At 39.8% G+C, this 15,175-nt stretch overlaps 1 protein-coding gene across 7 annotated transcripts in view; it reads left to right on the top strand.

The window, feature by feature from the left end:
* SIPA1L1 (signal induced proliferation associated 1 like 1) overlaps positions 1–15,175 on the top strand; it is a 370,770-nt gene that overhangs the window by 26,666 nt on the left and 328,929 nt on the right. For all 7 annotated transcript variants that reach the window (XM_039251856.1, XM_039251855.1, XM_039251854.1 and 4 more), the window contains exon 2: positions 6,830–6,911. The gene's annotated coding sequence lies outside the window, so the exon portion shown is untranslated. The remainder of the gene's footprint in view (positions 1–6,829; positions 6,912–15,175) is intronic.

The following is a 15,175-nucleotide window of genomic DNA, read 5'->3' as shown; positions in this document are numbered from 1 at the left end:
TTCCTCCTAATCCTCCTATACGTGCAAACATATGATATTTGTCCTTCTCTGCCTGACTTATTTCGCTCAGCATAACACCCTCAGGTTCCATCCATGTTGCTACACGTGGCCAGATTTCATTGTTTCTCATTGCCATGTAGTATTCCATTGTATAGATAAACCACACCTTCTTGATCCATTTGTCCATTGATGGACACTTAGGTTCTTTCCATGTTTTAGCTATTGTTGAGAGTGCTGCTATGAACATTGGGGTACATGTGAAAGAGCAACCCTTTAAATTGCGTATGTTTTTCTCCCTTTATGAAAGGTCTCCCCCCTCTCCCCTTACTTTCCTGAGGACCTACAATTGTGGGCATTGGTTTGCAGAATAACTTTGGAAATCACTCATCTGCAATATTACGTATGTATTTTTTAAATTCGCTATTACTGATGAATGAGCATCGTATCCATCCTTAAACTTGCAATAGATTGAGGTTAGAGTCTAAATATGAGAAGCCATAAAAAAACTTCAAAGTAGGCCGTGTGTCATTTCTAGCCCAGAAATACTTCATTTCTTAAAAAGAGAGAGAGGGAGAGAGAGAGCGAGCCAGATGCATCTCAAGGGCACATATGGTGCCCGTGTAGTCATAGTAAAGCTCCATACTCCTCTTAGTAACTTCCTTGCCCAGAGGCTCCATGAAATTATTGTTTCTCAAATTTTGTTTTGAAGAGGCCAAGCTCTAAGTTTTCTTTAGCAAGTTGATTTGCCTCATCCTTAGGGAAAAATAGCATTATTTTTGACTTTTGTGTATTTCCATTATCCCCCCCCCCCCCCGTGTTAAATTAGCTAAGTGTGCTGCAGAGTGTTTGATAGAAGCAGTTCAGGGCAGCAGGGAGGGGGGATGTGGTGGAGTTGTTCGGAGTGCCTGTGACCCAGAGCGTGGTGGGCACGAACTTCAGTAGACTTGTCTGGAATCTCTGTTGATGCATACTTGTGCTCTCCTTTGAATCGAATACTCACTTCCAGTTTGGCAGAGCTCTGAATCGCCTTCTGAATGAGTATCAGTGTCATTGGTGGCTTTGGAAGTGTGTAAGTGATCTTTTATATAAAAGTTTTGCCTTTGAGTATCACCTGAGATATATTTTGTGCAGTTTGAGAGTACAGAGTAATTTGATTATTCAGAGATAACAAATGTCCTTTGCAAGATTCTCCTGCCATTTCAAAGAACACTACTAACCACTGATTACTTTCCTCATCTTTGTCAACTGATTTTATGGGACTAAATGTCTTTCTACCAAGAAGAGAATTTTAACACACATCATCACCTCTGGGTGTTTCCATTCTGCTTTTGGTGTGAGATAATAGGGTTATATTTTATTTACCTGATGTGCCTGTGGTTTTAACATTTTGATCTGCCCTGAGGGATGGGTGAAGATAGATGAAAAGTTCATTGCTACTCTGTGAATTAAGTTGTGCTTTGGCTCCGAGTGCTGATCATTTTGGCATTGCAACACAGCATTAGATCACCTTGTCTGCAGTTTGGGAATGTTTGGGAAAGTGCTCCCTAATACTGCAGCCTTCTCCATAAACGTGAGCTGGTATAATAGAAAGTGATGTTTATTGTATCCTTTTCTCAAATATCTCGCCAAGTTACTGTCATCAGACTCTTTATTGATAGAAAATTAGTTAGGCAAAAATCATTTTCCTCTCCTTGCATGGCAGAGGTGATGAAATTTATGAGAAAGTGCATATAAGGAAAAGTTGGAAGTGTTGATTGTAGATTTGAGCCCTGGCTGGAAACAAAGAATGCTTGACTTATAGTGGAAGGTTCTGTATGTTAACTCGTGTCTTTCAGTCTCAGCTCTCATACATGGAAATAATGAAAGGGATATGTGCCGTGTGAATTGGTCAGGGTTTTGGGTTACAGATGCTGAGATCTATTCTAGTGAGCGTAAGCAGAAGGGGATTTATGAGGGTGATAGGTAGCTTAGCAAATTGTCGGGAGGGCTGAAGAAAGAGCCCATAGGCCGAGTTTCTGGGAATGGTAGCTAGTACTCCCCATGGAACTGGCCCTCTGAGGGAGCTGCTGCCCCTGCCTGAGTCAGGGTGCTCCAAGTCAGGAAGCGGGAGCCAGAATCCCTCCATGCTGCCAGCAGAGTGGCTGCCTCCACCTTGCTTCTTTTCCCATGTAATATGACTCTGTCCTGAACGAGTCCCATGTGGTGCGCGTGGTTAGCAGAACCCAATGCGCAAGCCTTGCCAGTACCAGGGCAAAGAAAGCCAGAAACCGAATCCTTCCATCCCAAATCAGTTTATTTGCTTTTTAACTCTCTACTGGGAAGGTGAGCCGTCTACAGAAGGGAGCTGGTGAACAGTGGCGAGAGGAAGTGCAGATTTGGGGCCTCTGAATAAGATGCTTATCACAGCTCCTATTTGTAATAATATAGTAGTAAGGATACTGACGGATTATATGTAACTTTGAAGGAAGCCTGCCATTTAAAAACACCCTTTTTAAAATTGGGCATGGTAGGGTGTAAGGAATATTTAAAATCCCAGCAGGTGCGTGCTTATGTTAGTTTGGGATTTCCGTATTAGTTTTATAAGAGTATGTTGATAATAAAGCCAAGACAAAAATATTGTGTTTTTTTTTTTCCAAGTTCTTTTGTCCTTGGTGAGCTATTCCAGACCTGTTCTTGTGAACCTTTTATTACCAGAGGGAGACTTAAGACTATGCATGGGTCAGTGTAAATTCATTACTTTCTCAGAAGAACAAAGCGTATGGATCTGTGATGGTGGGTTAGCATTATTATAATTTTTCAAATGTGGTTACTTACCTAACTTTTTTTCTGAAATGGATCTAGCCCTGGAAGGGATTTGGAAACCTTGTGGTCCAGTGCCCAGATTTTATAGTTGAGGAGATCGAAGGCCAGGGAGTAAAGAGGTTCGACAGCTCGTTGGTGGAAGAGGCACCGGATTCCACGGCCTGCCTGGCCTTTGCCCAGGAACTCCTCTGGGAAGCACTGGTTTCTCCCCACTGGGATGAAGCTCCTGTGCTACCTGGGCTCTTGTGCAGAGGTTTAAGTCCTGGTGTCATAGTTTGGATGTCTCAGTGGGTTGTTGGTTGGATAGTACTGCTTGCTGTTCTTTTATGTGCCAAGTAATACTTGGAAATTTGTTCTTGAGTTTTAAGGAAAACGGATCACAGAAGTAAGAATTTTGTTCAAACTAACACTGGGGGAGCGGGTGGAACCCCTGCAATGAGCATGCCTAATTGAAGATGTAAGTTTCACTTGGTAAACTGACCTGCAAAAATGAAGGGGGTCTACACACGGCTCTCTTCTGTTTTTACTTCTGGGTTCATAAATTTGCTCATATGCCGTTGTTTTGATGAGGCACTGCTGGTACAGACAGTCAGCACAAGGTCAAAATTACTAGGAAACTTTAGTTTGACTCACTTCTCAGCTCCTTCAGGTCTGTGCCTAGGTGCTGCCTCTGCTGTGAGTCTTACCCTGACCTGCTTAAGATCGCAGTTCACCTTCCCTTCATTCATTCCTGAATCCCCTTATTTTGCAGCCCTGGGCTCCTTTTCCATAGCACATAGTCCCTCTCACGATATATGTGTGTCTCCCTTATCATTTGTCTGTGTATTATGTTTACTGCTGATGAGTACATAATATATATCATGTCTGTATGTTCTGTGTGTTGTGTGTCTCCATCAGATTACAAGCTCCGTGAAGGCAGACTTTTGTCAGGTCATGTATTCCCATCAAGAAGAGTAAGTGGTGCTTGTCAATAAGAGGTAGTCAGTATATGAATGCATGAACTGGGCAGAAGCAACTTTAGGGTTTCTACTAGTAAAATGCCAGGTTCACAGTCTTCATGTTTATACTTTATTCATGAACTCACGGGGGATGGCAAAATCATCAATTGGTACGTAAAGAAAATAAGTGATCTTAAGAGTATGAGCTGTGTTACAAACAGTTTTCTGGAATTTCCTTGCTTATTTGGCAATAAGCAAGAAACTCGGTTTCAGATGAAAAAAATAATTACATTTTCAGATATTATCAGTGGAACATGGAACACATTCTTTAGACATTAAAATATAGATTACTAAATGGTCAAAATGTACACAGAGAGTCTCAGGGACAGATTTGGATGGGTAGCTGAGTTTAAACCTAACTGGTAGAACAGCTTTTCGTTTTCAGGATTGATTTCAGAGTATCAGGGTCCTGAGGCAGCAGGGGTGGGAAGAGGAAGGAATCCTAGGCCGGGGGAAAGTTGGAGAAACACTTAGCAGTCATCCAGATGTGAACGTCCATTTCCGCACCTGTTCTAAGAAGTTGAAACACAAGACAGGGAGATACATTTAATGCAGATAAAGTCCCATCATCTTCTAAAATTTTCACTTATCTAACCTGGTGGTAGCTTCCTGCTAAGTTCTGGGGCATAATGTAACTTTCAAATGTTCATTTTTGTTGTTTAAAGATGTGTTTGACTTTCAGGATTCAAGGGAAATAAAGATGATCCTTAGTGTCTTAGGAAGATGATAAGAAACCTAGAAAATATCTTGGAAATAGATTATTCTGGCTTTTTATGTCCGCTTAAGCCCAAAGGGTAAATGTCTTGCCCAACATCACACAATGAACTCATGGTAGAATCAGTACTCATTTTTGTTATAAGTTTTAACTGAAGTGTCCTTAAGAAGAGAAGAGTGTACAGACCTTGGAGATAACGTAGGGGCAATTATGAATGTGTTCAGAGATTTATTTTTTATCTTAAAAGTTTCAAAATTCATGCAGATATTTCATCCTATACAAATTGCATTCTTCTCTTTTTATGTGTCTAAGCATGCACATTTTGAGGAATTGTCTTCTAGAACTGGAGGAAATGAGCAGAAAGAAAGATCACCTTACCTGTTGTCTTAAAAGTGTTTAAAAATCAGAATCTTGAAACTACAATGGAGGAGTTAAATCTACCTGATCTGCTCTGAAGTTAAAAATATATTATAATAGAGGAAATTAATTATAGTGCAGAGAAGATACCTTGTTTAGAAAATACTTTTAACCTCTACTTGGGAAGAATGGATTACTATTTGTGTCAATTCAGCATTCTGTAAGTGAAGTCAGGCATCATGCTTTGTATTTTTCTGCTAGAGGTACAGGGTTGAAAGCGATGAGTTTTTTTTTTTAAAGAAAGAGAACGCTTTTGTATATAATTTTGTAGGTATGGTTTCCCTGAAGATGATATCATGTTTGTTTGTAGAAAGACAGCCAACCCCTCCCTAGCCCTTCCCCAAGCAGGGAATCACTCTGAAGGTTTTGCTTCTTAATCTTTTTTTTTTTCTTGCAACACATGGTTAAATGAGATTTTTATCCTACAAAACTGATTTGTCGCTTGATTTTAATATGTTCCAAAATATCGTTTCCACAGTTGATTAAAGAGCAGGGTGTGATAGGAAGAGCCCTGGGCTGGCAGTCAGGAGATTTTGCCTGAATCTTATCTGTGATGAGGGTTTTACAGTGGTAATGGGCTATTGCAGTCTCTTCCAGTTCCAAGAGCTTATGATACATATTTGCTCATAATCTGCTTAGTACCTCCATCCCCGTATTTCCTAACTTTTAAATATACAGACGGTGTGCGTGTTTCAAGTTTCACTGTCTCCCCACAAAGCAGTGCCCTCAGAATGAGTACTTTGGGGGCCTGTGCCCTTTGCTTACTTCAGTCTGGCCAGTGTGATTGCAGTGGTCTCTCTGTAGGAACCTGCTGAGCAGTCACTGGTGACTCATGAGAGGCCCTTCCTTCTCTGCTAAGCAGCATAAGCTCCGTGAGCCTGCTAGAATTTGAGACAACCCCCGAGGGTGTGAGGAATTTTCCAATGGGGCCTGGAATCTTTAGGAACTGAACAGTTGCCACCCTTGAGCAGTTTGTCACTCGGAGTCCTTGTATTGATGTTGCAAGTAGCCATCCAAATGTTTGAGGTCTTACATTTGCAGACTTTCCACTGATCAGAGGTGTAAATGTGAGAAGGCCTGTGGCAGATTGACCACGCTAGCATCACGTCCCCGTGATCTCTTTCTCCTTGAAGGTGTCCCGTGGTGTGTGTGTTTTCAGCTGTGTGTATCACACTGGTTTACTAGCTCTAGGTGGATACGTAGAAATACCCTGCAGAATTACTGTATTCACATCCCGATCCGGCAGAGTTGTATGTTTAGAAGCCCAAATACAGTGTGTGTTGGCAGGCATGTCCTGGCACACGGTGAGTGACTTGTGGGTGGGAAGAAGCGCAGCTATATGGTTAAGATGACTGGGCCGGAAGCCCGGCTCCACGATCGCACTGCGACTGGAGTTCAGTACCCAGCACAGACTCGTCGTCCCTGTTTTAGAAATTGTAGCTCCGAAGTCAGAGACCGCTGCAAAGCCTCTGAATTAGTTTGTGATGTAGCTCGCATTCTTTTTCACATCTTCTGGATTTGAAGTTTTGAAGACTTCCAAGTTTTGTGCTCAAATACAGTCTGGATGGAGTAAGGTACCTGGTAAAGACTTCCTTTGAGGCTGAAGAAAGCCTCTTTCATATCCCCAAGGTATGACAGTATTAGAGCAGATGGAAGGCTGTAGTTCGAGCTGAAGTTGTGTGAAAACTTCATCAGCCAATTGGCTGACTGTTAATGGTGAGACAGGAAGAACCACCCACGTTTTCCATTTTGGATTTGAGTCACAGAAAACAGGTTTCCTGCAGATACCATTTGGCTTCAACAAGTGTACCGAAATCTCATCTTTGATCAGATTGATGTTTTTATCTTCACTGTGCATGTATTTCCAATTAATTATTTCCCCCTTTTTAATCCATAGGTTCAGTTTCAAATGTGAATGACAGTAAACTAATATCCAAGATTTCTGTATAAGAAGTAGGTCAAAAGGACTGTACTTTCAGGTAAGGAGCTAATTTTACTTTATCTTTAATAATACACAGCTGCTTTGGCAGGAGTCTGGCATGCCCCCTACCCCTTTCACATGAATAGAAATATAGGTGAATTTTTTAAAAGGCAGCAAATTGATTAGACAGGTTTCTACCTATTTGGGATTATTTAAGAGGTGTCAGTGGAGTTGGCTACTTAAAACCATTAGGGAAGCAATATTCCTGATGGTAATTAACACACATACACACTCATTTAAAATGGCTTGTGAAGTTGTATTTAGATTTTCTTTTTTTTTGGGTGGAGCAAATCATCCTTTCTTCTGATACCTACCCTTTCCTCCCCATGATTGATCGATTGCTCTGTCATCTGTCTATTTTCCATGTATTTGAAATTTAAAGACATAGATGGTTTTCAGATTAATTTTTCTACCTCTGTGACATCCCAAAGTACGAGAATAGTTCTGGGCATAAGAGATTATAGAAAAAGCCCTGTACTTGAAATAATAATAACAAGCTGCAGATGGTGTGTGGTCAAAATTTCTTTCCGGTTCATCCTGGGTTCAGCTCAGTCAGACCTCTGTAGTAACCCTTAACTCCCCTCCCTGCATGGCTCTTCTCTGTGGGGTGAGAGCCCCTTACTCCCTGCTGAGAAGTCTCCTGAGCTCCCCCCACCGCACATTGCAGTGGTTCTCAAAACTTTTGGGTCTCAGAAACCCAGGCATTAAAATTGTTGAAGCCCCAAGAGAGCTTTAGTGCTTATGTTGATTCTATCCATCACTATTTATTTACTGTATTGAAATGGAGAACAATTTAGAACATAAGAATATCCAAGCTTGCATTCCCTTAGCTGCAGAGTGATGACATCATTAGTCCTGCAGTTTCTGGCAAACACTGTACATTTAGGGGAGAAAGAGAAGGAAAAGGCAAATTGCATACTATTATTTTTAAGTTAGATTTACTGAGGTATAACTTATACAATGAAATCTACCTTTTTAAGTGTTAATTCTTCTCTGGGTTTTGACATATGCATGTGGTTGTGGAAGATAAAGAACATTTTGTCACCCTAGAATTTTCCTCCGCCCTTAGCCTTATACCCTCTGACCTTTTTTCTGTCTTATACCTGTGCTTTGTCCCAAATGTCATGCAAATGGAATCATAGAGTCGTAGCCTTCTGAGGTTGAGGCTGGCTTCTTTCACTTAACAACACATTTGAGATTCATCCACGCTGTTGTGTATATCACTGTCATTTTTATTTTTTATTTTTTTATTGTTGAGTCTTATTCCAATGTATGAAAATATTGCAGTTTGTCCACTTGCCAGTTGGAGAACATTTGGACTGTTCCTAGGTTTTGGTGCTGTTGTGTCCTAGGGTTGATATTAAAAGCAGTTTTAACTTCACAGACCCCCTGCAAGGGTCTCAAGAACCTCCAGGAGCCGGAGACGTCTCTGAGGACCTCTGGCCATCCTGAACCAGTTGCCTGCGTGTGATGTGCCCTCTGTCTAGAACACCAGGATCTGGCTCGAGGGTGTCCTCTGTGCAGGCCTTTCTAAGCCCTTGTCCTGCCATCGCCCCTTGGGCCCCATGTCTGGGCAGGTCACCACCATCTTCGTGCCTCTGCTGTGCCTGTCCCCAGGACTCAGCAGTTACTGAGGATGTGGTAGCTTCCCCACCTCTGGAGGGCGATGCCTTTACTCTCGATCCCAAGCACATGCCTGGTACATTTTTGAATGGATAAATAACAATTCCTTTACATTTGTGAGGCATTTTACTATTTATAAGAGACTTTCCCATAAAACACTCATCCCTCATTTCAACTCTGCAAAGTATATATATAGCACAAGTGATTTTTAAATATCTCTTTTAAATTTTCATCAGATAAGGATATCTGTGGTCTTTACCAAGCTGTACTTTAGAATAACTCAGGAAGCTTTTAATAAACATACTAGTGACCCAGATCATATCCTAATCTCTGGAGATCAGCTTGAGTAGTACTATTATTTAAAAAACATCACTATTGAACCTGATGTGTAGCTCACAGAGAATCATTGTCCTAGAACTTGGTTTACCATGAAGTCTTAGCCATGATGCCATTGAGGCTGGAACCCTGAACCTTGACTCCTATTGGAATCCCTTTTCCTCCACATTCCAGACTCTCCCGTGAATAGAAGCCCTATAGAGGTTTAGAGAGCCTTATTATAAGAGGACCATGTTTTCAATTTATGATGGCACCATACTGTGAAGACCAGAACAGTGAATTTAGGATTGGGGGGACTGTGTTTCTGTTTTGACTCTGCATTTATTAACCATGGATTAATAAATACTTAAGTCTGTTCTCAGGTTTTTTTGTTGTTGTTTGTTTAGTTTTGTTTTTAGCGAGAGCTTGTGCCCATGTGAATGGGGGAGGGGCAGTGGGAATGAGAGAATCCTAAGTGGGCTCCATGCCCATCATGAGCCCTGATTCCCGTGACTCAATCCCACAACTGTGAGATCTTGACCTGAGTCGAAATCAAGAGTTGGGCTCTTAACCGACTGAGCCACCCAGGCACCTCAGAGTCTGTTCCCACTTTTGAAATAAGGATACTACCTTAAATTCTAGAAGTTTATTGTGGGGATCAAATTAGATACTATGTTAAGAGATTTTAAAGGATTTATATAAAGGACTGCAAAATCCTTTTGTAAACTATAAAATTCTTTCTACAGCTTATTTTTACTTGATTTTAGTCCAGTGTATTTATTGACCAACTTTCCTTGAGGTTCATAAATTACACAAATAATATATAAATATGGTCTCACTGAAATAGTGAAATAAAAGAATTATGCAGAATAAAACCAAGAGGTTGTCATTGGTTGTATACTTTTGATCCTTTGTGTATGAATTAAGTGCATAAATATGTATGCATGTGACATACCATTTTTTGGTTGTATTAACATAGAGTCTTAATATATTTTGTATTTTTTAAAATTGGACAACATCTTCGATCATTCTTTTAGGATATATAAATCCTTCTCGTTCTTCGATCATTCTTTTAGGATATATAAATCCTCGTTCTTCTAGCTGCATAATTTTTTCATATATTTTCATATTGTTGGACATTTAGACTGTTTCCAGTCTTTTACTTTCATTAAAAATGCTAGTGAACATTCTTAGCTCTTATTAAACCATTAGTTAATTCTTATTAAAACATTTATTCTGTTTTACAGATACTGGGAGATAAAGTAGTAAATGTCTTGTGTATGAAATCTTAGACATTTTCTGCTCAAGTCAGGATAGAACCTAGACTTAAAAAAAAAATTGTGGCAAAATATACTAGACCTTGGAGAACTTTTTCATATGATCTTTGTAAATCTTGTTTGTTTTACTTTTGTGTTATTATCCTGTCACTACTTGGATAGACTTTTTAAGACTCGTATGTATATTTCATCACTCCCTTAGGTGTGATTGCTCCATACTGTTCCCTTGACTAATAACAGCAATGCAGCAGTAATGGCCTGTACTTACTTGTGCTGGGCACTCTGCTGAGTGCTTGTTATATGCATAGTCTCATTTCTTCCTCTTCATAACCCAGAAATCAGTAGTGGGCTCCAGGTTAAGCCTTTAGAAATGGAGGATCAGAGAGGTCAGATCACTTGCCCAAGGCTATTTATGGGTCTAGGAGTCAAAGGTCCTGCTTCCAACTACAGTGCTAAACAGTCTGCCAGGATTTCACTGAATCAGAGATGGTACTTTTATTTATGACATCAAAAATTACTTAGTAATGTGTATATTTTGCTTTAAAAGAATTTTTTTAAACATTGTTTATTTTTGAGAAAGAGAATGAAAGAGACAGGGCGGGAGCAGGGGAGGTGGCAGAGAGAGAGGGAGACACAGAATCTGAAGCAGGTTCCACGCTCTTGAGCTGTCAGCACAGAGCCCAGCATGGGGCTCAAACTCACGAACTGTGAGATCATGACCTGAGCTGAAGTTGGATGCTCAACCGACTAAGCCACCTAGGTGCCCCTATTTTGCTTTTTTAATACCAGTAATAATTTCACCTGTGCAGAAATAGTCCATGCTTTAGAGTATTCATTTTTGTAGTAAGTATAAGAAAAGGAATATAGTAAGTAATACATGTAAATGCTTATTGAATATAATAAGTGGTATTTTGGAGTGAAAGAGGCCACTAGATGGGGAATTAATGTTGAATTCTATTTATTAACTAACAGGATAACCTTGGTAAATGAATGCTGCTCCCTCACTGGTAACAATATTGGACTAAGTAGTTTATATTTAATCAGTCATCAGTCCTGAATTATATTAGTATGAATAAGAACGTTCGTCAGTGGTAATATAGGTGAATTGCGAAATGGCATTCTAGTAATGCTTCCCCTTACTTTGAGTAATAAGGAGAATATTTCCGGAAGGGTTTGTTCATTCATGACTATCGCAAGAGTAAAATGATCTGTGTTGATGAGAGCACCAGAATGCAGCCTCAAAGTTTTCTAAGCACACTGAAATATATATTCTTATAATTTTATTGAAGGCATAGTTTTGAGTATTTTAAGTGGCCTTGGGTGGTTATTTCTCATTAATGATTATTATAGATGGAGTTTTAGCCAAGATATGGTTTCACATATTCTCTGTGTACTTTATGTCACTTTTCACTTGAATGATAAAACTGAGGTCTAAGTGGCATAGTCTGGAACACACGCAATGGTGGGTGTCAGCTTCTTAACCCTTACCCAGTCTCCTTAAACCATCTCTCCTTTTTAAGCCTTAAAATTTGGTGACTGGATGGTTGACATAGGTCTTTTTCTCGATTCTCAGCCTCAGAGACTGAATTCTGTATTTTTTTAAGAAGTAAGAAAACTTACAGTAAAGCAGAGTTCAAACATCAGCATTTCGTCTCATTCCCGGTTTTTAATTTATAAGCATTTTTAAAAGGAAATATTTTTGGCCAATACATATTTGACAATTGACCAACAGAAGAGAATGAGTGTGTTGTTTCAACTTCCCATGTGGACTTGTTGACTAGGAGTGCCTCTAGCTCCACAAAGCGAGCCTAGATCTGAGGCTGCAGTGGGTGGTAGTGACTTTGAGTTGCTGTTGACCTGCACTAGGCTCCAGGCGGTAACCCAGTGCAGCCTCCTCCATGCAGCACATTTTTTAAAAAGTTCTCAGATTCATCTTTTTCTCTTATTTCTAGATTTACTGATTTGCTTGGATAGATCCAGAAACAGTAACAACATTGTACCCGGGGCTGCTTTCTGAGATGACACACCCCACCCTTCAGAGGAATTCATTTCTTTTTGGAATTTGGGTTTTGTTATTTTTATCCATGTTCCGTACTGTAATTTTCAGCTTTTAGAATTTAAATGCTCAAGTACATTCTCTGCATGACTAAGGGGCATTATGTAAGGATTTACCACCTCCCCCCCGCCCCTCCTTTTTAATATGTGGGCATCACATTCCTTGGCCTACTCTTTGTTTTGCATCTGTATTTCAGTGTAACCCTAACAAGTTCATTCAAGCAGTGGTTAGACTGAGGTTAAGTGGTATTTTGGTTGTTTGGCAGGATATGGCCATAAACACTTCTCTTTAAACAGGGAATGGCCTGAGGTGGCTGTAATGTTCAGTTGTATAATCACAGATTACACTTGACAAGCACAGGAATGAGTACTTGGGCCACATACATCTGCAGTGAGAAACTGCCCCACAGCGTGGAGTCTACTGTAGAAGCCATCTGTAGAGTTCCCTGGAGTGTTTTCTTAGGTAATTACCTTAATATCATTCATTTAACTGGGATGTTTCTGATTAGATGGAACTATGAATAGCATTTCAGGGTTTCCAGAAAACCTCCCACCTAACGTCTAAAGGAATGAGTTAAAATGTTACAAGTGTTTTAAAATATGTGGATATTCCTCAAAATTTTGTCTACTTTCTCCTCTCTTTCTTCCCTCCCTTCCTGGTATTTTTGTGATGTGAAACCTGTTTTACAAAACGTACCCTCAGAAATAATTCACTGTCTAGAGGTTGGATGGGGTGGAGTTTAGAGTCCTTCTATTTGAAATGCCTGGTGATGTGTCCATTGAGGGCATCTCTGTGTGAATGTGAGGAACTGGTCTTGGGAGCTCCTTGAAGGTACTGGCAGATACTGCAGGTAAACGTGGGCACCTGAGGAATGGACACAAAGTTGCCTATTACCGTGTGTGTAAAGGCCTTTGGGGCATATTATATATTCTTTGAGGCTAATGTGAATATTTAAAACAAATTTTTTTCGTTTCATTTTATTATTTTTTTTAGAGAGAGAGAGTTTGGGGAAGTGGGGCAGAGGGAGAGAAAGAGAGAGACAAAGAGAGAAAGAATCTTAAGCAGGCGCCATATTCAGTGCTGAGCCCCACGCAGGGCTCCATCCCACAACCCTGGGCTCATGACCTGAGCTAAAATTTAAAGTAGGATGCTCAACTGACTGAGTCATCCAGGCGCCCCTGATGTGAATATTTGTGAAAAAATGCTTTACTTCCCTAATTGCCATTTTCAGTATTTATTAAGAAATTGGGTATATTTGATATGGGACTCAGTGTTTCTATAGTCTTAATTTTTACTAAATGTTTTTATTGAACTACTTGTTTTTCAAGTAGGCATTTTAAATTAACAAGTAGGCGTTTAAAATTTTTATAACTGTTTACATATATTTCATGTGTTTTATCTGTAAACCAAATTCAGTTAAAAATATTTCCTTGTCAGAGGCCCCAAGGTTGACACTATCGATTTTTATTTGAGATATTTATTATTCTAAACTTATTATTTATTTATTTATTTTTTTAGCAAAACAATAATATCCCTGGTTTATATACTAAGTAAAATTAAGGTTCAGGCTTGAGAAGAAAAAGTCCTAGACTCTACCTGTTACTCTTTGGAAGCAACCATTTTCAGGGTTTTCTTTGTAGCTGTTTCTTCTGAATTTTACTGCCATGTATCTAAGTAACTTATTTTTACTCCTACCACTGGGCTTTTCAACTCTAAGCGTTATCTTTTAACTATTTCCTTCAGAAGATGAAGATTTAAGTTCCTGATTTTTCTTTCCCCATCTTCCCAGTGATAATTTAAAAAATTAAAAAAAAAATCTTTTAAAAATGTTTTATTTATTTTTGAGAGGGAGAGAAAGAGAGTACAGCAGGGGAGGGGGCAGAGAGAGAGAGGGAGACACAGAACCTGAGGCAGGCTCCATCCACGCTCTGAGCTGTCTTTGTCAGCACAGAGCCCGACATGGGGCTCAAACCCATGAAACGTGAGATCATGACCTGAGCCGGAGTCGGACACTTTACCGCTGAGCCACCCAGGTGCCCCTGGATTGATTTGCAAATGTTAACCAAGTGTTGGGGGTAGATTGTACTTGCTCATAATGCACCTTTTTAATGTAAGATTTGATTTGCTAAAATTTTGTTAAAAGTATTTGTGTCTATATTCATAAAGGATACAGCTCTATAATTTTTATTTTTTGTGATGTCTTTGTCAGGTTTTAGTATTAGCATTCTGTCTACTAACCTTATAAGATGAGTTGGGCAGTGATCCCTCCTTCTCTATTTTCTGAAAAAGTTAAATTTCCTTCTTTTTTTTTTTTTTTTTTTAAATGTTTTATTTATTTCTAGGAGAGAGGGAGACAGCATGAACAGGGGAGGGTCAGAGAGAGAGGGAGTCACAGACTGAAACAGGCTCCAGGCTCCGAGCTGGCAGTCAGCACAGAGCCNGGAGTCACAGACTGAAACAGGCTCCAGGCTCCGAGCTGGCAGTCAGCACAGAGCCCGATGCGGGGCTCGAACCCACAAACCGCGAGATCATGACCTAAGCGAAAGTCGGACGCTTAACCGACTAAGCCACCCAGGCGCCCCATGAAAAAGTTAAATTTCCTTCTTGAATGTTTGATGGAATCTACCAGTGAAATGATCTGGAGTTGTTCTTTTGCTGCTTTGGAATATTTTTTAAAATAGATTTACTATCTTTGAAAGGTAAAGGACTACTTAAATTTTCTGTTTCTTCTTGTGCCAATTTTAGATTCTGTTTTTCTAGAAATTTGTTTGCTTTATGTAAGTTGTGCCCACTTTGTTGGAATAGTTACACATTATATTCTCTTGTTATTCTCTTAAATGTTGATAAGCTCTCTGGTTGTGTATGTTTTTTTCTTTTTTGGTACTGGTGATTTGGGTTTTGTCTCTATTTTTTATCTAACTAGAAGTCTGTCAGTTTTGACAGTAATTTTAAAGTCCTGTAGTTTGGCTTTGTTAATTTTCTCTGTTGTCT

Source organism: Hyaena hyaena, unplaced genomic scaffold, assembly GCF_003009895.1.
Source record: "Hyaena hyaena isolate Hyena2069 unplaced genomic scaffold, ASM300989v1 scaffold_400, whole genome shotgun sequence".
Classification (NCBI taxonomy): domain Eukaryota; kingdom Metazoa; phylum Chordata; class Mammalia; order Carnivora; family Hyaenidae; genus Hyaena; species Hyaena hyaena.
The sequence above is the reverse complement of the archived record's forward strand: the minus strand, read 5'-3'. Positions and strand labels throughout refer to the sequence as shown.